Raw genomic sequence first — 22,618 nt, forward strand, 5'->3', positions numbered from 1 at the left:
GCATGCATCAGGAATTTGTCCTAATGCTCTCCCTCCCTTTGCCCTCCACCCACTGACAGGCCCTGTTGTATAATGTTCCCCTCCCTGTGTCCATGTGTTCTCATTGTTCAATTCCCACTTATGAGTGAGAACATGTGGTGTTTGGTTTTCTGTTCCTGTGTTAGTTTGCTGAGAATGATCGTTTCTAGCTTCATCCATGTTCCTGCAAAGGACAGGATCTCATTCTTTTTTATGGCTGCATGGCCCTGAAATTTTTATATCATAAGTACATTCTTGAATGATTGTACATTTCTTATTGCACTCTCTCTTTACAAAACTTTTGTTTCTTTGCATAACTCTTTGCAAAAGAGCTATCAGCCATGTTTGTAGCCCAGGAATAAAAATGGTAGTTCTTGCAATAGAGATTATTAGTCTTTTTAGAGTAGTCTCACCATCCCCCCACACAGTCATATTTCATGTTTATTTCTTTTTAAAATTCAGGCAAATCAAATTAATTTTATTCTGAGATTTTTACAACACCCTTGAAATTACTATAAATATATTAGCTTGCTAGGAAAACCAGGATTTCTGGATTGGAATTGTGACTAATTTAGAAATTTAAAACGTATTAACTAGAGTTACAATTTTTGCAGTCTTCAAATGTGGTGGGAGGGTTATATTTTTTCTTTTCTTTTTTTCTCTTTCCTTTCCTTTCTTTTCTTTTCTTTTTTTGAGACGGAATCTCGCTCTTATTGCCCAGGCTGGAGTGCAGTGGCACGATCTCAGCTCACTGCAACCTCCACCTCCCAGGTTCAAACGATTCTCCTGCCTCAATTTCCTGAGTAGCCAGAATTACAGGCATGTGCCACCACACCCAGCTAATTTTTGTATTTTGGGTAGAGGTGGGGTTTCACTATGTTGATCAGGCTGGTCTCAAATTCCTGATCTCAGATGATCCACCCACCTTGGCCTCCCAAAGTGCTGGGATTACAGGTGTGAGCCACTACACCTGGCCAGGGTTATATTTTTCTTATTTGGTGCATCAAAATTAATCCATGTCAAGTTTGCACACTATTGATGTCCAGCTCTGCTGTCATTTCACTTCTCTAAGAGACTAATACCTTCTTCTTCTTTATCTTTCTTAACTTCCTCCAAGGAAACCTTGCTAGAAATCAAGTCTGGCCAGTTTTGCTAGTTCTTGCCTTAAGTATAAGTGCTATCTTTAAAATCATAGAATCCTGCATGCTAGTCTGAGATGTTTTTAATTAGGCCAAAACATGTCTTAGCCTGAGAATGTATCTGCATAATTCTAGGTTTTAATATATAAGACAGCTAGCCAAGAGAATATTATATGTGGATTTTTGTTGTTAAACCTATTGAAACTAACTTAACTTGATTCTCTATAAAAATCTTTCCTCTACCTCCTGAAATCTTTTAATTAGATACTGCTCTGAGTATGCCAACAATCACTTGACATTCTGTTGTTTTTAGCTCATGGTTACCTACATTTCTCTCCTATTTCTTCTCTTGTTACTCCCACCACTTACTACAACCCCAAAGAGCTTCTTTGTGCCTTGTTTTATGTAATCAGGAAGAATGACTCTGCTCTGGTATGAAGGAGAATCATTCCAAATCTAACAAGAACCGTTCAGTTTTCAGAATCTGAGAAGGAGACCATTAGTCATAGTTTTGAGGGCCATCACTGCCAGAGGCCTCTTGCAGTAGCCCTTGCTGAAAGAAGGAAGGGCTTGTGTGAGGACTCAGGCAAGGGGGCGCCCAGGTTGCCCTTCCCTTGGCCAGATGTGCCCACACCGTGCCACTGAGCTAGAAAGCCAGCACAGACCCTCTGTCTTCCTTAAGATGCCAAGAGGAGGAAACACACACTTTTCCTGAACAGAAAAAAAAAGGTGGGGGGGTGGTTATAGGCCAGGTGCAGTGGCTCATGCCTGTAATCCCAGCACTCTGGGAGGCCGAGGCAGGCAGATCACCAGAGGTCAGGAATTTGAGACCAGCCTGGCCAACATGGTAAAACTCTGTCTCTACTAAAAATACAAAAATTTGCTGAGTGTGCTGGTGGGAGCCTGTAATCCCAGGTACTTGGGAGGCTGAGGCAGGAGAATTGCTTGAGCCTGAGAGGCACAGGTTGCAGTGAGCCGAGACTGTGCCATTGCACTCCAGCCTGGGCAACAAGAGCGAGACTCTGTCTCAAAAAAAAAAAAAAAAAATGGGTTGTAAATCATGGTGCAAGTCTATAGTACTATGGGTTCTCTATAACTCCTGTACTTAGGTATTATGTTGGGTTGTCCTGGGAGGGAGGACACTTCAGTGCCAGCCTTCTTTTTTTTTTTTTTTTTTCTGCGATGGAGTCTAGCTCTGTCTCCCAGGCTGGAGGGCAATGGCGCGATCTCGGCTCACTGCAACATCCACCTCCCAAGTTCAAGTGATTCTCCTGCCTCTCAGCCTCCCGAGTAGCTGGGATTACCCACCACACCCAGCTAATTTTTGTATTTTGGGTAGAAACGGGGTTTCACTGTGTTGACCAGGCTGGTCTTGAACCCCTGACCTCGAGTGATCCACCAGCCTTAGCCTCCTAAAGCATTGGGATTACAGGTATGAGCCACTGCGCCTGGTCTGCCAGCCTTCTTTTGAAAACCTTTAACTCAGCCAGGCATCGTGGCTTATGCCTGTAATCCCTGTGCTCAAGCACTTTGGGAGGCTGACCCCAGGAGTTCAAGACCAGCCTAAGCAACATAATGAAACCTCATCTGTTAAAGAAATGTAAAACCTGTCACTGGTTTCTGAGTATGCTTTTATTTTGAAGATGTCCAGGGCCACTGGCCAGCTCTACCTGTGTGAAGTAGAAAAAGCCACCCTTCCCCATAGGCAGGGGAATACAGTCTCATGCCAGGGCACTTGGCTTGTCTGGCGTGCTTACGTAGTAACAGCCAGCGCAAGTGTGTGTGTGTGGCTGCCTGGTGGCTATATCGGTGAATGTGGCTGCAGGGTCACTATAGTTTAGGAAATAGTTTGTCCTTGATGCCTCTTGATATTACTTCCAGACAATGATAGCCAGGGAGTGCAAGGAAGTTACAGAGAGATAAGGCTGGTGATTATCACAAATTCTTCAGAGAAAGGCAATAATGGGTGGAGAAAAACAAAGGCTGCTCTGATCTTTGGTGTTGTCTCAGCTTAAATTTCCCTTCCTCACAGAGATCTTCTTTTGTCAACCCACCTAGAGTGAAATGCTGGTTTTTTTGTCGTCTTACAAGTGACACTTACTTGTATTTGTGTGGTTATCTTATTTATTAACTATCTTTTCAAATATTTCTGTGAGGTGTTTACCAATATATCCCCAACCCATAGCTAACTACTTGACACAGAGTTGGCACTTATTAGACATTTGTCAAATGAAGAAATGTCTTTAGCAGCGTCTGGCCATGGCAAGGCAGGGAAGTATGAAGGGAATCTAAAATCACAAGAAGGCAGAGGACGCATGACAGCCCTTGTTCAGAGGGATGCAGTCTATTTGATTTCTCGTGCCACAGGCTTTCTTCAATCCTGTCACCTTTTTCCAGATAGGAGTTGGTGGGCAGTTGATGTTTCATTGTTTGTTTTTAGCTACCATCCACTGAGAATGTCAGGCACTGTGCTAAGGACTTCATTTACATACATTAAGTCATCCAACCTGCACAACAAGTACTCTGTGAAGTATGTTTAATTATTATCCTATTTTACAAATAAAGAAACAGACTTGGAGGGTATGGCAGGGGTGGTGTTTGTGTGTGTGGTTATGTAACTAACACAATAAATGGCAATGCTAAGACTCAAACCCAGATCTATCTAACCCCAAATAATGCACTCTTATCTCGTCAGGTCTTGTTTACTTTGTAAAATATGTGCTTTGGTTTCAGACCCTGAATTAATGCATTCTTAAACATTATATTGCCTTCACTTTGAACAAAGTGATATGAGGCAAGAGATTCATAATGCAAATGCCTATGACCAACTTGCTTACCCTGCATCTAATGGCCCATCTACATTTGGTCTTTCTGGATTGTGACCTAATCTAGTAAGTCTTGGCCTCCATATTCATTTCCTTATTTTGCTCCCTTCATTGGTGCTTACTCCCCATATTTCAGGCAAAGAGCCACTGCACAGTGACTACAGCCCCCGGACAGATGTAGGCTGTTTTTGTAGGCTGTTTCTTACCCTAAGCCAGGAACACGGGGGTCTGGTTATGTAGTTTAACAGGGAACAATGCTTAGTCTTCCAAGTTGAGGAGTTCCTCTTTTTTTTTTTTCACTTTAGAATTTAACTGGCCAGGCATGGTGGCTCACTCCTGTAATTCCAGCACTTTGAGAGGCTGAGACGAGTGGATTGCTTGAGGTCAGGAGTTCTAGACCAGCCTGGGCAACATGGCAAAACCCTGTCTCTACAAACAATATAAAAATTAGCTGAGCATGGTGGCCCCTGTAGTCCCAGCTACTGGGGAGGCTGAGGTAGGAGGATCACCTGAGCCTGGGGAGGTTAAGTCTGCAGTGGACCATGATTGTGCTACTGCACTCTAGACTGGGTCACAGAGTGAGACCCTGTCTCAAAATATACATACTCTCTCTATATATATATACATTCTATATATATACTATATATATACTCTATATATACACACACGTATGTTTATATATTACACATATATATATTCTGCAATGAACATGGGAATGCAGACACTTCTTTTACATATTGATTTCATTTTCTTTGAATATGCACTCACCCAGTAGTGGGATTGCTGAATCACATGGTAATTCTAGTTTCAGTTTTCTGAGGAACCTCTATACTGTTTTCCATCGTGGCTGTATTCATTTACATTTCCACTATCAGCACACCAGGGTTCCCTTTTCACCACACCCTTGCCAACACTTATTACCTTTCATCTTTTTGATAATAGCAATTCTAAAACGTGTGAGGTGATATATTATTGTGGTTTTAATTTTCATTTCCCTGAGGTTTAATGATGCTGAGTATTTTTTTATGTATCTGTTGGCTATCTGCTTGTTTTCTTTTGATAAATATGTATTTTGGTCTTTTTGCTGGTTTTTTGATTGGGTTAATTGTTTTCTTGCTATTGAGTTGTTTGAGTTAGGAGGTGGTATCTGATATCATTTCAATTAAGAATCCTTCCAGACCATACCCTCCTTGAAGGTGCCACATACAGTTGTATCAGGCTTCAGTGGTTTCTCTTTTGGGCATTACTTCTCTCTCATCCACCCTCTCATCCCAGTTTCCTTGCCAAAAGAAGAAAGAAATGGGAAGAAAAACACTTTTCTTTGTCTTCAAATGCAAAATATACTTTTTGTCCTAGGGCCAATAAGGTCAACAAAGTAAGCATGAAATATTATACTCAAGGTAGGAGCATAATGCATGCTATGAGAAAGTGATACAAACCCTGCAAGATTTCAAAGGGATCTTTCACTGGGAGAAAAAGAAAAAAGTTGATATTGGGTGGGTGGGAATATGATTTAAAGAAGAGGAAAAGCCAGACTGTGTGTTGGGTGCGCTGCCAGTTTGCTATAGTCATGGTGTTGTAAAACAAATCAGTCCATAAGACCTTGTTTTATTTATTTAATCAAGTAATCACAGTGTCTCTGAAACTGTTAGATGCAAGCACAGAAATAGAAGTATTTATGAAGTCAGACTTGCAATTGCCAGGAAGTAGTAAAGAATGCCAATGTAATCTCTGCTACCTGTGTAAGTCCTAAGGGAAAGATGAGCTCATGAATGCATATATAGAGATTATTACAAGGTTGAATTAAAATACATTAAATATAGAAGTGGGTATAATCCCCTGAGGATATTCAACATAAAAAGAACAGCTGAAGAACAACCTGAAGCTTTAAAAGTAGGGGAATCTAAGATCCTCACTGGCTGGAGAAAACAGTTACTACACACCCTTCCAGGAAAACACTTTATATAAAGTTTAGTGTTTGAAAGCCTTAGCTGATCTAAGTGAATACAAATTTAAGAGAAGGGACTTGCTTTATCCTTCTATTTGTGGTCTCCACAGTCCCTGGACCTGAGAGGCTTCAATAATTGTCACCTGAGTTGGATTGAATTGAAATAAAGAAGCAAAGATCCTACATCATCTATTGAAATCTTTAAAGGGTAAGTTTCTTTTTTTTTTTTCTTAACCATTTGTTAAATGGTATAGTATATACTATTGGTTAAACAGTTGGACATTTCTTTTAGTATTTGATTTTTGGGTAACAATGTCTTCACTCATCCTGGAGTCAGTGCAAAGAGTGACAGACATGCTTTCCATCCACACACCAGAAGTGTCATATTTAGGTAGTGTGCCATTCAGTAAATATTTGGTGTGTTACTCAATTGACATCAACAGGGGACTCAATGGGGACCAAAAGTAAATTTTAAAGACCTTAAAACAGAATGAAGTGGCTACCAATTAAAAGGAAGAAATATGTAGATTCACACAAAGGAATAGAAAAAGAAAATGTGACTTAAAACTGAGAGAATGCTGAGACAATGACTAGCATTAAAAATGGAGAATCGGGAACAAGAAGGAAATTTATGTGCCCAAACAGACTGGTTTAAGCAGCATAATGTGGAGCAAAGGCTGTATGCAAAAGTAAGTCAAAATGATTGAAAAGAGATGGCCCCTCTCCAAATTTAGCCAACATAAGACATTCCTTTTGATAGAAAATGACCACTCTAAAAACTGTTGAAAGGAGAATCACAAAAGTAAACAATAAGAGAAAACACTTTAGAATAATGGAGGAAAAAAATTACAGTGCATAGGTATACATTATTAAAATTTCAGGAATGTCTATTTACTGCAATAACATATCATGAACAAAGTAATGAAGACAAGGTCTTGAAAGAAAGAAATATTGGGTGTTGTTTTTCTTTTTGTTATAATCTCTGGACCTAACCAAACATATATGGATGGAGATTAACTGCTTATGAGTACATTTAGAATCACAACCAAACTCATCCTTACATAATTCTGAAGCACAAATACAACCAGCACAAACTTGAAAACCTGGATAATTCTACTGGAAAGTCAAATGAGCCTTCATTATTGAAAGAAGCCATTTTCATTCTATGAAATAATTTAAAATTCTGAGTTAGTTACCCTCAGGCAAACTCAGAATTTTAATAGTAAGAAGAAAATAACAAAGCACACCACCTTGGAAATCTGCATATCTTTAACTACAAAGAATCATTGACAATACAGACATGAAAGGCCTAGGCACAGTTCTTTGAGTGATAAATTATGATTTAATTTAAAAGTAAATAGACTAATTTCAGACTATAATTTTCATGAAAAAATAAGGCACCAAAAATTTAAATCTTTTTCAGAACTTTTCTTCCACACAAAGAAAATAAAATAAGGGGGAAGCCCAGTAAAGAAAGTTTTTAGTCAGCTTTTGGATTTTTTGGTGTAAAGAACTGGTTATGAGGGTATAAATTTACTAACAGTTGGATTTTAGTCTGCTCATTTAGGTTTCATCTTGTATAAGCAGAACATCTTGTATTTGCAGGTTTTTGTTTTTTGTTTGTTTTTCAAGTGATTCTGTATTTAGGATCAGTTAGGCCATGAAAGGCTTTATTCTTGCTTTCTTGTTAATTGTGAAATAACAAACATTAACCAATTTGCCCTTAGGCTAAAGACAAGCAAATGTAATTCAGTACCCAGCTTTAAAAATTCTTTTGGTTATGTTATCATTTGGCATTCTAACCATCCTTTTCACTGACTTTACTTTTTACTGCATCGTCTTAAATGTGTAAATTTTATTTTTTTGCATATTTGAATCCATATTGACAATGATGTAGATGCTTATACATGCTTTGAGAAAATTTATGTATTGTGTGTGTGTGTGTGTAATTTATTTTAAAAATCAACATCTATCTCATGTGCACCTATTTGGAAGTATGCATCTAATACATCGAGGCATACTCTGTGCTACACTAAAAGAAGAGTAATCAACCTTTGCCCTCAAGGAGGTTACTATCTATTTTAGCTGATTTAATATATCATGTATGTTCTGTCATAGGATAAAAGAACAATTTAGCTTTGTGTGTGTTGAGTAAGAATCTTGTCTGAGCAACAGTAAGATAAAATGGTTTTGGAGTTAGGTGAATCTGAGCTTGAAACCTAGCTGTGCACACTTAGTACCTTTGTTCCTTCATTTTTTATTTTATTTTTCGAGATAAGATCTCACTCTGTCACCCAGGTTGGAGTGCAGTCGTGTGATCTTGGCTCACTGCAGCCCCAATCTCCCAGGCTCAAGCGGTCCTCTCACCTCAGCCTCCTCAGTAGCTGCAATTACAGGTGTGTGCCACCACATCTGGCTAAGTTTTTGTGGTTTTTGTAGAGATGGGTTTTTGCCATGTTGCCCAGGCTGGTCTAAAACTCTTGGGCTCAAGTAATCTACTCGCCTCAGCCTCCCAAAGTGCTGGGCTTACAGGTGTGAGCAGTCATACATACCTGGCCAACTTTTGTTCTTTGAAGTCTGAGATTTCCACTTATAAAATGAAGATACCAACTTTTAGCTTATAGAGGTGTCATGAGGGCTAAGTGCAGTAATGTATACAAAACACCTAATACATAGGCCCTAAGTTTTAAATTCTCTTCCCCCATACATATTATTTAAATGAAATGTTCAGGTTTAGCACTGTCCATTATTGTCTCTATTCATTTTGGTCTAGGATTTCTAAATCGATTTCATAAAAGCAGCCAGGCCATAATTGGCAGCACTTTTGAGGGGTGAATGGACAGTGAGCTAGTGTTAACATTTCAGACAGGAGGTAGGAACACCAGAGCATGAAGCTCAAGGCCCAAGCTGAAGCCTTCTAAGCATTCATCACCAGCCACAGCCTCTACTGTCTGAAATAACCTCCCACGGCTGGGGGGTGCCCAGTGGGAGAATAGGAGAAAAGCCTTCATCGTGTGCCTAAAAAGCCTGGAAAGAAGAAAAGGCAGGGATTTGTTTTGCAATAGCTTTTTGAAAAAGAAGAGCACATAAATTATATCAAAAGAGTTTCACTAGAAATAAACACTACGGCTTCTTATCCTTCTACTCCCGATCTACCAGATTAAGCTGTTGGTTTTTCCCAGAAAGAACACAAAAGAAAGTCTAACCAAATGTACGTCGTTCATACCTGAATGGCACTTCTGCCCACAGTCTTCTCTCTTGTTGAGCAATATAGAAAGTGAGCTTGAGGCCAAACTGTAATTCTCTACTTGAAACCCAGATCATCGATTTCCTCTTTGTCTTCTTGGTCACTCTGCAGCCATCTCCCTCAAAAGAAAATCAGAGTACCCCCTACAACTTCTGAGGAGACACCAAGCAATTCTAAAATGTAACTGAAGTCCCCCAAACCTCCTAGTTTTGGGGGTGTTTTGTCATTCTTTAGTTTCCCTCCTATGCCTATGAGAGAGGGAACTTTAAAAGAAAAACAAGTTGCCCATTCTTTCGTCCCCTGGGGAAGGAGTTGTTTTCTGTATTTTTTATTTATTTATTTATTTTTTAATTTTATTTTATTTTTTTTTTTTTGAGACGGAGTCATGCTCTGACGCCCGGGCTGGAGTGCTGTGGCCGGATCTCAGCTCACTGCAAGCTCCGCCTCCCAGGTTTACGCCGTTCTCCTGCCTCAGCCTCCAGAGTAGCTGGGACTACAGGCGCCCGCCACCTCGCCCAGCTAGTTTTTTGTATTTTTTAGTAGAGACAGGGTTTCACCGTGTTAGCCAGGATGGTCTCGATCTCCTGACCTCGTGATCCGCCCGTCTCGGCCTCCCAAAGTGCTGGGATTACAGGCTTGAGCCACCGCGCCCGGCCGTTTTCTGTATTTTTTAAAGTGAGAATTCTCTTTCTTAAGAATTCCACTTTTGTTGAACCGGTTGACATTTTGGTGGCGGCTTTCTAACTTGGACTTTTTTCCCTCTACTGTGAATTTTCTTTTAATTTCATTATTGAAATTTTAAATTGTGGAACAATCTAGATATAGGAAAGTATGCAAATCATATTATACCTCAGTGAATGTTTATGCATTGATATACCTGTATACTTCACTCAACTCAAGATCTAGCACATTTTTAGCCCACAGAAGGCTCCTGGGGCCCTTTCCCAACCAATAACTCCTCCCTGGTAAGCTCTGCTATTACCTTCATGTGAGTGGAACCATAAACTACGTACTTTCATGTGTCAGTAATTTGTTCCTTTGTAGCATAGTATTCCATTGCATGAATGTACCACAACATATCCTTCCCTTTTGATGAAGCTTATTGCTGAATATTGCTGTTATAGGTGAAGATGCCTTGAACATCTCCACTGTGGATTCTTAATTTTTTTCATGCCACTCTCTGTAGAAATTGTGAGAAATAAAATTCTGCAAAGGGTTTACATGTTCCCAGCTAATCTTGCTCCACGTCGGTTTGGTTACTCTGGCACCAGAATTTAAAGGAAGATGAAAATTCTCTGTGCATGCCCCTGTAGTCCCAGCTACTCGGGAGGCTGAGGCAGGAGAATCGCTTGAACCCGGGAGGCGGAGGTTGCAGTGAGCAGAGATGGCGCCACTGCACTCCAGCCTGGGCAGAGCAAGACTCTGTCTCAAAACAGACAAACAAACAAACTCCTCTGTAGTCCCAAATTTTAGAAAAGAGAGAGAAAGAGAGGGAGGGAGGGAGAAAATGTGGGAGGGAGGAAGGATGGGAAAATGTATAGGCATGTTAATACAAAACTTTAAATTCATAAATTCCCATTTTATGGAGATATCTGATCATCTTAATCTGCAATGACTAAGTAATGCTTACATGATTATAGACTTCTTTTCCTCACTTTTGGAAATACTTCATGCCCTCTGGAAATTCTTTAAAAAAGCTTTGTTGTATCCCTTTAAAAAGTGATAAAATCATAGTGTCTAGTGCAAATTTTAGGGCAAAGTTCAGTAGGTAATTTGGTTGACTTTGAGTATTTTTCTCAAAGTCTTTTTTTGTTGTTGTTTAACTTGATGGAGACTTCAAACTGTTGAATGAATCTCAGGGAGGCTGAGAAACACAGTAAAATGTATCTTTAAGTATTCACTGTGGTTTGTGCACTATGACAAGTCATCTCCATTGCTGACTCTTATCTTTTGATTCCTTATTTCATTTCCTTAAACGTCTCTGCTTTTGTTGTTACTTTATTTTGCTTCCTCAAATGCAGAGTAATTAGACATTCAAGTTTTTTGTTGAGCCCTAGAATCTATTACATTAATAAATTAACCAGTTACCTAGACATTGTCCCTTTTTTTTTTCTTTTTTTCTTTTTCTAATTTTTTGTAGAGATGGGGTCTCAGGCCAGGTGCCATGGCTCATGCCTATAATTCTAGCACTTTGTGAGGCCGAGGTGGGAGGATTGCCTGAGCTCAGGAGTTTGAGACCAGCCTGGGCAACATGTGAAACCCCCTCTCTACTAAAATACAAAAAATTAGCTGGAAGTGGTAGTGCACACTGGTAGTCCCAGCTACCTGGGAGGCTGAGGCATGAGAATTGCTTGAACTCAGGCTGTAGAGGTTGCAGTGAGCCGAGATCATGCCACTGCACTCCAACCTGGGTGACAGAGCAAGACTCTGTCTCAAAAGAAAAAAAAAAAAAAGAGATGGGATCTCACTGTGTTTCCCTGGCTGGTCTTGAACTCCTGGGCTCAAGGAATCCTCCTGCCTCGGCCTCCCAAAGTGCTGGGATTACAGGCATGAGGCACTGCACCCAACCGACACTGTCCCTTTTAAATTTTTGTATATAGATCATCTAGGGAACTAGTTAAAATAATCTGTACATAGCAAGGTATTTGCTCAGTAGTTTATTTTTTTATTACAGAGATATTAATTTATTTCATTAAAATTAAGGATAGTCTTTTAAACTGTGTGTTCATTTTGGAATGTTAGCTTATTTTTAATTGTGTTCTTGTTTGTTTACTTATAATAAAAATGCATATTCTTTATCACATCACTGTTCAATGTTTGATATCATAGTACAGTCATTTCCAATAAAGTTTATGCCAAATGAAGTTTGAGAAGCCTCATGATAAATCAAATTATATCAAGCCACAGAACCTGTTAAAAGTAGCCACTCGGTAGTGCAAAATAAATTGAAAATGTATGAAAATAGTGACAAATGGCTGTGCAAACATGGCACGCCAAGTTCTGGACACTAGCCCTTCAACCAAAAACAAAAAAGGTTAATCTAAGGAAACAATACAAGTGACTTTTCAATTTTCAATTTCAATTTCTAGTTTTTAACATTCATATTAGAAGATTAAAATATGGTTCGAGTTTGTCTATGACTTTCCCTCTAGCATTTAGAGCTGGAAGAGTGAAGCTTCTATGATGAGTATTTTGCCCCATCACCCAAGTACTGGAAGCAGTTTTGTTTCAAGATAGAATGGAAACTCTATAGGCCAAAGTTGAGAGGGAAAAGATAAATATTTACGTTGATGAGTGGTGACCATAGAAATACTTCTATATAATAAGCATATGGCCGGGCGCGATGGCTCATGCCTGTAATCCCAGCACTTCGGGCGGCTGAGGCGGGTGGATCACGAGGCCAAGAGATCGAGACCATCCTGGCCAACATGGTGAAACCTCGTCTCTAAAAATACAAAAATTAGCTGGGCGTGGTGGCGCACGCTTGTAATCCCAGCTACTAGAGAGACTGAGGCAGGAGAATCGCTTGAACCTGGGAGGCAGAGGTTGCCGTGAGCCGAGATCATGCCACTGCACTCCAGCCTGATGACAGAGCAAGAGACGCCATCTCTAAAATAAAAATAAGCATATAAGGGCTTGGAATTTGTTACGTTGCTGGGAAAGACATTTTTGGCTATTTTGAGTTTTCTTGACACACATTAGCAGCTCCATCTGGGAAGTCACATTTCTCTGTCTCAACTAAATTCCAAGGCCAACTTTCAGGCTTTCCTTAAAATGTGCTTTGTATTATACTGCCAGGAAACAGTCCTTTTTTGGCTCTATAGCCCTCCCTCAGAAAGGTTGAAGTGATAAATTGTAAATTGAGATTCTACTGGTGGCGGGAACCCTAGCTAGAGCTGGTTTTGAATTCCTGCAATAGTGTTTAACCTGTTCAAGGTTCTCATTCAACATTTACAATTGGCTCAGTGTGAGGGAGAAGGAAAAACCTGTTGATACAGCTCCTTTAAGTGCTATGGGTTTCAAAACAACTCTCCAGATAGCAAGCATTCCTGTGGTGGGAGGCAGTGGCTGAGAGGAAAACCTTTCCCATTCATTCAAAGAAGGGAAAGAGACTGAACTTACCTCCCAACAGGTGAAGTTAAGCACGTCCTGTAAGTGGATTGATTTGTTGTATAATTCAAAGTTCTGTTCATAGGGACCATCAACAATGTTCTCTGACCTGGTACCCTTCTCTTCACCCACCCCACTCCTCTATCCTCCTAGTTAACTGCTGGGAAAATATTTCTTTCTCAGAGATGCCTTTCTTCCTCCTTGATGATAGTAATCGTTTTTCTCTTTTTAGCTCAAAAGGAGAACTTTTTTTTCCTTTGTCATGTCTGTGTGCCTTGCCTATCTAATATAGTACATTGTTCCTCATTTCCTTTGTTACTATGCTTGTGCATGTCTCAAAAACAAATGTGAACTTTTTGTCAAAACAAAGTGAGTACATGCTTTATAAAATTACAAAGGGATGGTACAGCTGTTCTCTGATTATATTCTTAGAGTGTTTAAAATTTTGAAAGTGCTTAGGAGTTTCTTTTAAGAAATCTATCAAACTTCTTACAGAAACCTATTTGGTGAAGTGTTTTATTTTTGATCTTATGAATTGTGTACAAAAATACCTAGTGTGTTTTAGTAGTAATAATGCATAGTTTAATAAAGTGTAAGTTCAACAGATTAAAGCTTAGACTATCTTTTTCATTTGTAGTTAATCAATTATATTTAACCACAGAAGTGATTTTATATAGTATTTCAGCAGAGGTAGATAAAAACATTACCCAGTGCAACAAATTAACCTAAAAAATAATAATAGATCATATAAGGAATATAGAAGCAAGAGAAAATTGTTGCTAATATATATTATTCTTTAAAAGCCACATCCTACTATTTTCCTTTTCAAATTTGGTAACTGTTGTCAAACTTATTAGCAGTGTGGAGAAAGGAATCTTCTGTGGTGTATTTTCACTGTCCCTACCTTTGTTCTGTCTCCAATCTCAGTGGTCCTTTGGGTCCTTCGTATTCAAAGACGAAGTTACGGAGCTGTTGACAGTCTCCAGTCTCTAGTTGGATGGATGAGCTGCTCTGAGTCATCCACACTTTTATCTTGTGAGATCATTCATTCTATGAGCAATTACATCAATTTTCCAGAAGGCTGGCTGGCTAGGAATAAAGATAAAGGCCATGACTACAGAAGGAATTAAGTTAAAGGGCTTGAAATAGCATCTGATACATAGTAAGAGCTTGAGAAGTATTTGCTGCTTAAAAGCCTTCAACTGTTTTCCTTCGCGCCAGTTATGTATCTAACCAGATCATGATGGAGCAAGTTTTCATTTTTGTTTGTATTGTAATTATAATCCTGGCTTTAAAAATATTGAGTGAATTTTTGGTGCCAAAATTAAGCATGTAAGCTCTACTTTTGCATTCCAAGCCCTCCAAACTTTTATAGATTCATTTCCAATATTCAATTTCCTTTACATTTTGCTTAAGGAACTTGTAGAGAACAATTGCTCATCTGGTAGTGCTCCACAACCCCTACCCATTTTGACCAGTGTCACATACTAAACTTTGACATAAAATATTGCTGGCAGAGATGTTTGGCTTTTGGTATTAATGTTAATATCAAAAACCCCCTTCAAAAACTTCCACTCTAAAAGAACTTAAGCTTTAGACAAACTCCACTAATTTACCGTTTTCTCCCCCCCACAAACTGGGAAGCCTCAGTTATCTTTTGATGGCTTGAAACTGATTTCAATTATTTGTGTTATTGCCAGCAATATAAATGAATAAAAACAGTCAGGCATGGTGGTTCAAGACTGTTATCCCGGTACTTTGGGAGGCTGAGGTGGCAGGATCACCTGAGTCTAGGAGTTTGAGACTAACCTAGGCAACATAGCAAGACCCTGCTACAAAAAAATAAAATATTAGCCAGACATGGTGGTGCGTGCCTTATGGTCCTCGCTACTCGGGAGGCTGAGGTGGGAGGATCACCTGTGCCTAGGAGGTCAAAGCTACAGTGAGCCGTGATCCTGTCAGTATACTCAGCCCAGGGAACAATGAGACCTTGCCTCAATAAACAACAAAAAAAGGGAAAAATAGACGGGGTCTGATTTCCCTCATAAAAGTACTAGATAGATAATGGATAGTGAATGTTTGTTCCCTCAGAAGAGGATAAAGTTCTCTAGAGCAGAACTTCACAAACTGTAGTGTAGGTGAGAATCACTGCAGATAATGCCACAATGCAATTTCTGATTGGGTAGATTCAGAGTCAGGCTTGGGAATCTGCATTTTTAACAAATCTCCAGGTGATGAGGATGTTGCTGGTCCACACTGAAATCACCTGGGGCAGTTTTTGTTTGTTTTATAGAGACAGGGTCTGGCTGTTGCTGCTCAGGCTGGTTTCTAACTCCTATCTTCAGACAATCCTCCCACCTCAACCTCCCAAAGTGCTGGGAGTACAGGTGTGAGCCACTATGACCGGCCATCTGGCCAGTTTTTTAAAAACATACAGATGCTTAGGTTCCACTCTCACCCCGTCCCACCTCCCTGGATTCTGATTTAGTTGGCTTGGGTTATGGCCTGAGTATAGGGACTTTTTAAATCTCCCAGGTGATGGTAATGTGCAGTCAAGTTTGAGAACCTCTAGATTCATTTATCTCAGTTTCCACTTGGCAGTCCATTCACTTACAGACATGACTTCCCTGGCCTCTAGAGACATGTGATTTTCTGAATTAAATACCTTGCCCTTTCTTGAGGGAATCACACTAGTCTTTCAAAACCCTTTTCCAAATACCACTGCATTCTTCAGATATATAATACATTAAAAAAATTATTCTAATATTACAAAATTCTACTTTGCTCTAAATCCTGTACAACTTTGCTTATAATTCCTACGGCAGTGACCACATTCTGCTTTCTAATTATGCGTATTTATCTTAACCTCCTTGACTGATAAACTACCTAAAGGCAGAGATTGTCTCGCCTCTTTTTATCTTTCCTAGCAGTTTCCCCCACCCCCGACACAGTGCCCTGGGCCTGCATTTGTTCATTCAACAAACATTTGCATAGCGTCCCCATCAAAACAGGTTGAGCTCTGGTGAGGTGTGCAAAAACAGACGCCTTCCCTCCCAGTCTTTAGGAGCTTCGCATTCAGATGAGGGAGACCAATATTCACAAATGACTCACAAAAGCAAATGTAAGATCTCAACAGAGGCATGGGGGAATGAATCTGAACTTTTCCACACTGGGAAAAAAATCATTTTGAGGAAATCATTGGGATCTGAAGAATGTGAAACTAGGAGAAGGTGAAGAATGAGGATGAAGATCATTCAGAAAGATTAATCTGTCTATACAAATTCCCCATGTTGGGAAGGAGTGTGCACTAAACTGGAGGAAAGGCATTGTGGCTGAATTTAATCAAGAGGATTCAGGTTAAAAGATGTTTTAGAATACCAAGGAAAGTTAAGAAATTTAGTAAATATTAATGACAGAATAATGAAACCCACAAAAGTAAAGAGTGGTATAGTAAATTTCATTATTTACTTACATAATAATTGAAGCAGGAGGCTACAGAATTGATATAGACATAGCATTTGGAATTAACAGTAAAACCAGCTGACTCGATTGCATTGATTGCTTACAGTTGGAATGTATCAGTGGCCTTAAAAAATTATACATTATTCTCAGACAATATTATGATGCCTGGAAAAATCACACTGAAGTATTTTCTTTTTATCTCTTGTTTTAAGTTTTTAATTAGTAATGCATTCACAAGATGCTTTAAAGAAATTTTAAAGTTTTCAGTAAAAAATCTCTTTCCCACCCCTACCACCCATTCAGCCAGATCCCCATTGAGGTGCCAACTATTACTAGTTTCTTGTGTATCCTTTCAGTCTCCTTAAACATGTTCAAGCAAATGCATATGAGCACTGTATTCTCACCTCTGAACCATGCTTTACCCCCTTTACAATTTATTCTGTGTTTCTTTTCATTTTATTAGAGAACTTCCACATATTTTCTAATAAAAATTGCTGAATATTATTTTACTATATGGATGTATTAACTGGTATATATTCCTTATAATTACTTGTGCTTCCAATATTTTGCTATTGCAAGCAATGCCACAATAATTTTCCAGAAGAGAAATTGCTGAATTATGAGTATATGCATTTGTAATTTTGACAGATATTCCTAAATTACCTTCCATAAGTATCATATCATATTAAGATACCACTAGAAATATGCATCTCTTTTTTCCTACAGGTTCTCCAATAGCGTATGATCAATCTTTTGGGAGGGGGTTTCAGATTTTATTTTATTTTATTTTTTGAGACAGAGTCTCGCTCTGTCGCCCAGGCTGGAGTGCGGTGGCACAGTCTCAGCTCACTGCAAACTCTACCGCCTGGGTTCAAGTGATTCTCCTGCCTCAGCCTCCCGAGTAACTGGGATTACAGGCACATGCCACCAGCCCGGCTGATTTTTCTATTTTCAGTAGAGACGGGTTTTCACCGTGTTGGCCAGGCTGGCCTTGAACTCTTGGCCTCATGTAATCTGCCTGCGTTGACCTCCCAAAGTGTTAGGATTACAGGCGTGAGCCACCGTGCCCAGCTGGATCTAGTAAATTTTAAACTGATATTTTAATATTTTAACTTGGATTTATTTTTTATTTTATTTTATTTTATTTTTGAGACAGAGTCTCACTCTGTCACCAGGCTGGAGTGCAATGATGCAATCTTGGCTCACTGCAACCTCTACCTCCCCGGTTCAAGTGATTCTTCTGCCTCAGCCTCCTGAGTAGCTGGGACTACAGGCGTGCCCCACCACGCCTGGCTAATTTTTGTATTTTTAGTAGAGACAGGGTTTCACCGTGTTGGCCAGGATGATCTCTTGACCTCATGATCGGCCCACCTCGGCCTCCCAAAGTACTGGGGTTACAGGTGTGAGCCACCATGCCCCGCCTGGATTTATCTTGTTATGAGTGAAGTTGAACATCTTTTGTTAAAGAGCCATTGATGTTTTCTTTCTGTAAACTACCTGTTTTGTTGTTGTGTTGTTAGTTGTTTGCCTATTAGTTTTGTCTTATACGAAGTTTTGCTTTTGATAGTTAAACTTACCAATATTTTACATTATGATTTCAAGATTTTGAGACATAGTTACAAAGTCCTTTTTTACTCCAAGACTATAAATGAATTCTTCGATAGTACATTATAGGACATTTACAGCTCCACCTTTTTCCTTTTTTTTTTTTTTTTTGAGACGGAGTCTCACTCTGTCTCCCAGGCTGGAGTGCAGTGGCGCGATCTCGGCTCACTGCAAGCTCCGCCTCCTAGGTTCACACCATTCTCCGGCCTCAGCCTCCCGAGTAGCTGGGACTACAGGCACCCGCCACCACACTCGGCTAAGTTTTTGTATTTTTTAGTAGAGACGGGGTTTCACCGTGTTAGCCAGGATGGTCTCGATCTCCTGACCTCGTGATCCGCCTGCCTCAGCCTCCCAAAGTGCTGGGATTACAGCCGTGAGCCACTGTGCCCAGCTCACCTTTTTACTTTCAAGTATCTGATCTTTCATATATATTTGGTATATGATATAAGGCATGGATCAAAAAAAATTTTTTTGCATGCCCATTTGCTGTCCAAATATCTTTTTTAAAATTATTTTTTAAAGTTAACTGAGCCAGGCGTAGTGGCTCATGCCTGTAATCCCAGCACTTTGGGAGGTGGAGGTGGGCAGATCATGAGGTCAGGAGTTTGAGAACAGTCTGGCCAACATGGTGAAACCGTATCTCTACTAAAAATACAAAAATTAGCAGGGCATGGTGGCACATGCCTGTAAATCCCAGCTACTCAGGAGGCTGAAGCAGGAGAATTCCTTGAGCCTGGGAGGTGGAGGTTGCAGTGAGCTGAGATCATACCATTGCACTTCAGCCTGGGCATCTGAATGAGACTCCGTCTCACCAAAAAAGATAAAAAAACAAAAAGGAAAAAGAAAAGAGAAAGAGCTAACTGAGGGTATTGAGAAAGAAAAGCAAGATTCAAATCTATGAGATCAGTTCTAGAAAAGTAAGTTATAGAGTACCAAAGCAAATGAAGTGTTGGGGAAATTTAAATATTCAATCTGTGTAGCTAGAAGGATAGCAAGTATTTTACAAAGGTGTTGTCATTACCTCCGCTTCATGGTAGGCACGGCCAATTTGTCATGGCACTTTTCCTTACAATATATTGTTTTACGCAGCAACTTTCAATTAATAAAAATAAACACATTTACCATCCTGGTGTAGAATTTGGTTTGCAAAGAATGACAGCAAGAGATATGTCTGAAATGGCAGGTGATGTCAGCGTCCTGAATGCATATTAAGCAATAGAGACAGTGTGAATTTTTTTTTAAGGTAAAAAAATGGCATGATAATATATGTGTTAAGAGAAAAGAAAGAGCTCAGGTGCGGTGGCTCACACCTGTAATCACAGCACTTTGGGAGTCTGAGATGGGAGGATCGCTTGAGGTCAGGAGTTCAAGACCAGCCTGGTCAACATGGTGAAACTCTATCTCTTCTAAAAATACAAAAATTAGCCGGGCACGATGGCAGGTGCCTGTAATCCCAACTACTCAGGAGGCTGAGGCAGAATCGCTTGAAACCGGGAGGCGGAGGTTGCAGTGAGCCAAGATTGCACCATTGCACTCCAGCCTGGGCAAGAGAGCGAGACTCTGTCTCAAAAAAAAAAAAAAAAAAGAAAGAAAAAAAAAAGAAAAAGAAAAAGAGAGAAAGTAAAGAATAATGTATTGAATGAGAGAAAGCAAAGGCTTCTAATATGAGTAGACCAATCCAGGGATGCTGAAGACCTGAACTTAGGTAGTAGAGTGAAATAAAGGGGAAGGGCCATCTTCAAGAGCGAACTCAACAGGACATGTCAGAATTAAACTCAGCAGGACTTGGGAACCAATTAGCTATGGTAGTAAAAGAGAGTATAATAAAATTGATCGACCTCTCTAGCTTGTGCAGGTGGTGCTGCTGAGAATCCAGACTGAGGAGTTAGCAGAAGAAACAAGTTTGGGGATGGAAAGATATTGATAAAAAGAATGAGTGTGGTTTTCAATTTCAGATATCAATACTATATTTGGAATGCTTGCATTTGCCTAACACAGGGCTGAGGTGTGATGTGCCTAGCTATGATGTGTTTAGAAATAAAGAGAAAATGTAATGCTAATGCACACGAGGAATGTACTCAAGGAAGGAAATTGCAAATGCAGAAGCTATAGAATGACAAACTAGATCTACGAATTCCCAATATAAAAGATAACTGCCTCAGCAATGGTGAGAAAGGATGAACTTACAAATGGAGCATGTAATGAAAAAAAAAAAAAAACTAAACTAAATCTGACACGAGTCTGAGTAAGATGGAATAGGAAGTAGGAGGTGGTCTTAGAATAATAATTTAGCGTTTGCCTCCACCTGCCAGTCCCAGCATACTGTGTCCAAGTGTGGCCTCCAGGACTCCAGGACTTTATTTATTTATTTATTTATTTATTTATTTAGAGACAGAGTCTCCAGGACTTTACTATTTATTTATTTATCTCGACACAGAGCCTTGCTCCATCACCCAGACTGGAGTGCAGTGGCACTATCTTGACTCATTGAAACCTCTGCCTCCCAGGCTCAAGCGATTATCTTACCTCAGCCTCCCAAGTAGCTGGGATTACAGGCACCCACCACCATGCCCAGCTAATTTTGTATTTTTGGTAGAGACAGGATTTCACCATGTTAGCCAGGCTGGTCTCAAACTCCTGACCTCAAGTGATCCACCCGCCTTGGCTTCCCAAAGTGCTGGGATTACAGGCATGAGCCACCGTGCCCAGCCTGCTTCCAGGACTTTAGACATTAAAATACTGGAGAACATTCAAAGAGCAACCAAGATCATTAAAGGGTTAGAAAAATATAGCTGAGGTATAAAAGTATATTTGAGTTAGCCTGGAGAAAAGAAGAACCAATGGTGACTCCATTGACAATAAATAAATGAAGGCACAGTAGAAATACTTCCCCAGAGTTCAGAGAAAGAGAGGGGATTACATTATAAACTGGTATGCATGAAATATAGGGCAAAACTTCCTGAGGTGAAAGTTAAATATTAGAGTTACATTTGGTAGTTCAAGTTGTCTAGACCTTGTGAAATCTTCTGCTTGTGAATCTTTAAAGTCTGGAGAACTACATAGGAAATCCTCTATTTAGCAAGCACTCTGTAGGTAAAGGATTGAAGTTCCTGATCCCCAGGAAAAGCCTACCACAAATACTACCATAAAATGCCCACTCTAAGTCATCTACACTATCAGCGCCCCTTCAAGAGCCATTCATTAATCGAATAACTATTTATAAACAATATACGGGAGTTGTTATTTTAGATGTCAAAGATATGGAGTGAACAAAACAGAAGAAAGGAATGTATCCAATCAAAGTTCACTGAGTGTTGCTCCATTTCAGATACTGGGCAACTAGCAGCTCAGCTCTTGTAAAACCTACATTCTTGAAAACCTATCTCTTGCCATAGTTCCCACTTCTTGGATCGCTCATCCATTTCCTCTCATATCTCTGCCTGACTCTGATATCTCAGAGATCAATGCAGGGGACAGAGAACCCTTGCTCCAAAAATAAGTAGAGGGTTCAAGAGTCTGGATCAAATATTTTTCAAATAGAACATAAATTTTCTATAGTTTTAATTTATCTCAAATTTATCTAAGATATGATTTATTCATTGAGTTTACTCATTTCCTTTCGACTGTCTGCTGTCTGACTGCCAGTAGTGTATGAGACAGCAGGATGGTCAATGATGGTGCTTTTTGGAATCATAGTGAATTATATTAATTGTTGAGACAGGCAAAATTTGAATATACATTATTTAGGTTGTTTATGTAGTACATGTAGATATACTGTGTATTTCTAGATGTTTAATAACAAAATATTTGGAAAGAAGGCTAACACAAAAGTACATGTTGAAAAATCAGCTGAATGTCCTTAAGTGCATATTTAGAATTGGAAATGTAATGCCATACTGATTGTGAGTTCTTTGATTTCTTTGAAGGAAGTGTTTGATGGAGTTTGCTTTCTTGGTACTGAATTCAGCATAGGGATAAGGACTGTTTTTATCTTTGTAGACGTCAACTGTGGTGACTTAGAAGCTACCCGTAGGATAGGTTGTCATTTTCCTGCAAATACTTTGAAGCATCCCTGTATCATTTGATCTGATTCTCAGAAAGAGCTGGCAGTGGCAGAAGATAGAATTAGGGAGGAAAGGTCCAGAGCCAGCACTGTTGGAACAGATCATTTCACTGGAAGAATTTTTACCAATTCAGAGATGTGCAAACTAATCAGAATAAATTTGTAGTAATTATAGCATGAAGTAAGCATTCTGAAATTAAT

General features: G+C 39.6%; 1 protein-coding gene across 3 annotated transcripts in view; it reads left to right on the forward strand.

Moving 5' to 3' along the window:
• The window catches only part of SLC39A10 (solute carrier family 39 member 10), a 164,468-nt gene that overhangs the window by 24,487 nt on the left and 117,363 nt on the right, over window positions 1-22,618 (forward strand). For 2 of the 3 annotated variants that reach the window (XM_073019885.1, XM_073019887.1), the window contains exon 2: window positions 6,041-6,138. The gene's annotated coding sequence lies outside the window, so the exon portion shown is untranslated. Of the gene's footprint in view, window positions 1-6,040; window positions 6,139-13,247; window positions 13,329-22,618 lie in introns of those variants that run through there. The other variant, XM_007965712.3, reaches the window with a different exon arrangement.

This window comes from Chlorocebus sabaeus, chromosome 10, assembly GCF_047675955.1.
Source record: "Chlorocebus sabaeus isolate Y175 chromosome 10, mChlSab1.0.hap1, whole genome shotgun sequence".
NCBI classification, from domain to species: domain Eukaryota; kingdom Metazoa; phylum Chordata; class Mammalia; order Primates; family Cercopithecidae; genus Chlorocebus; species Chlorocebus sabaeus.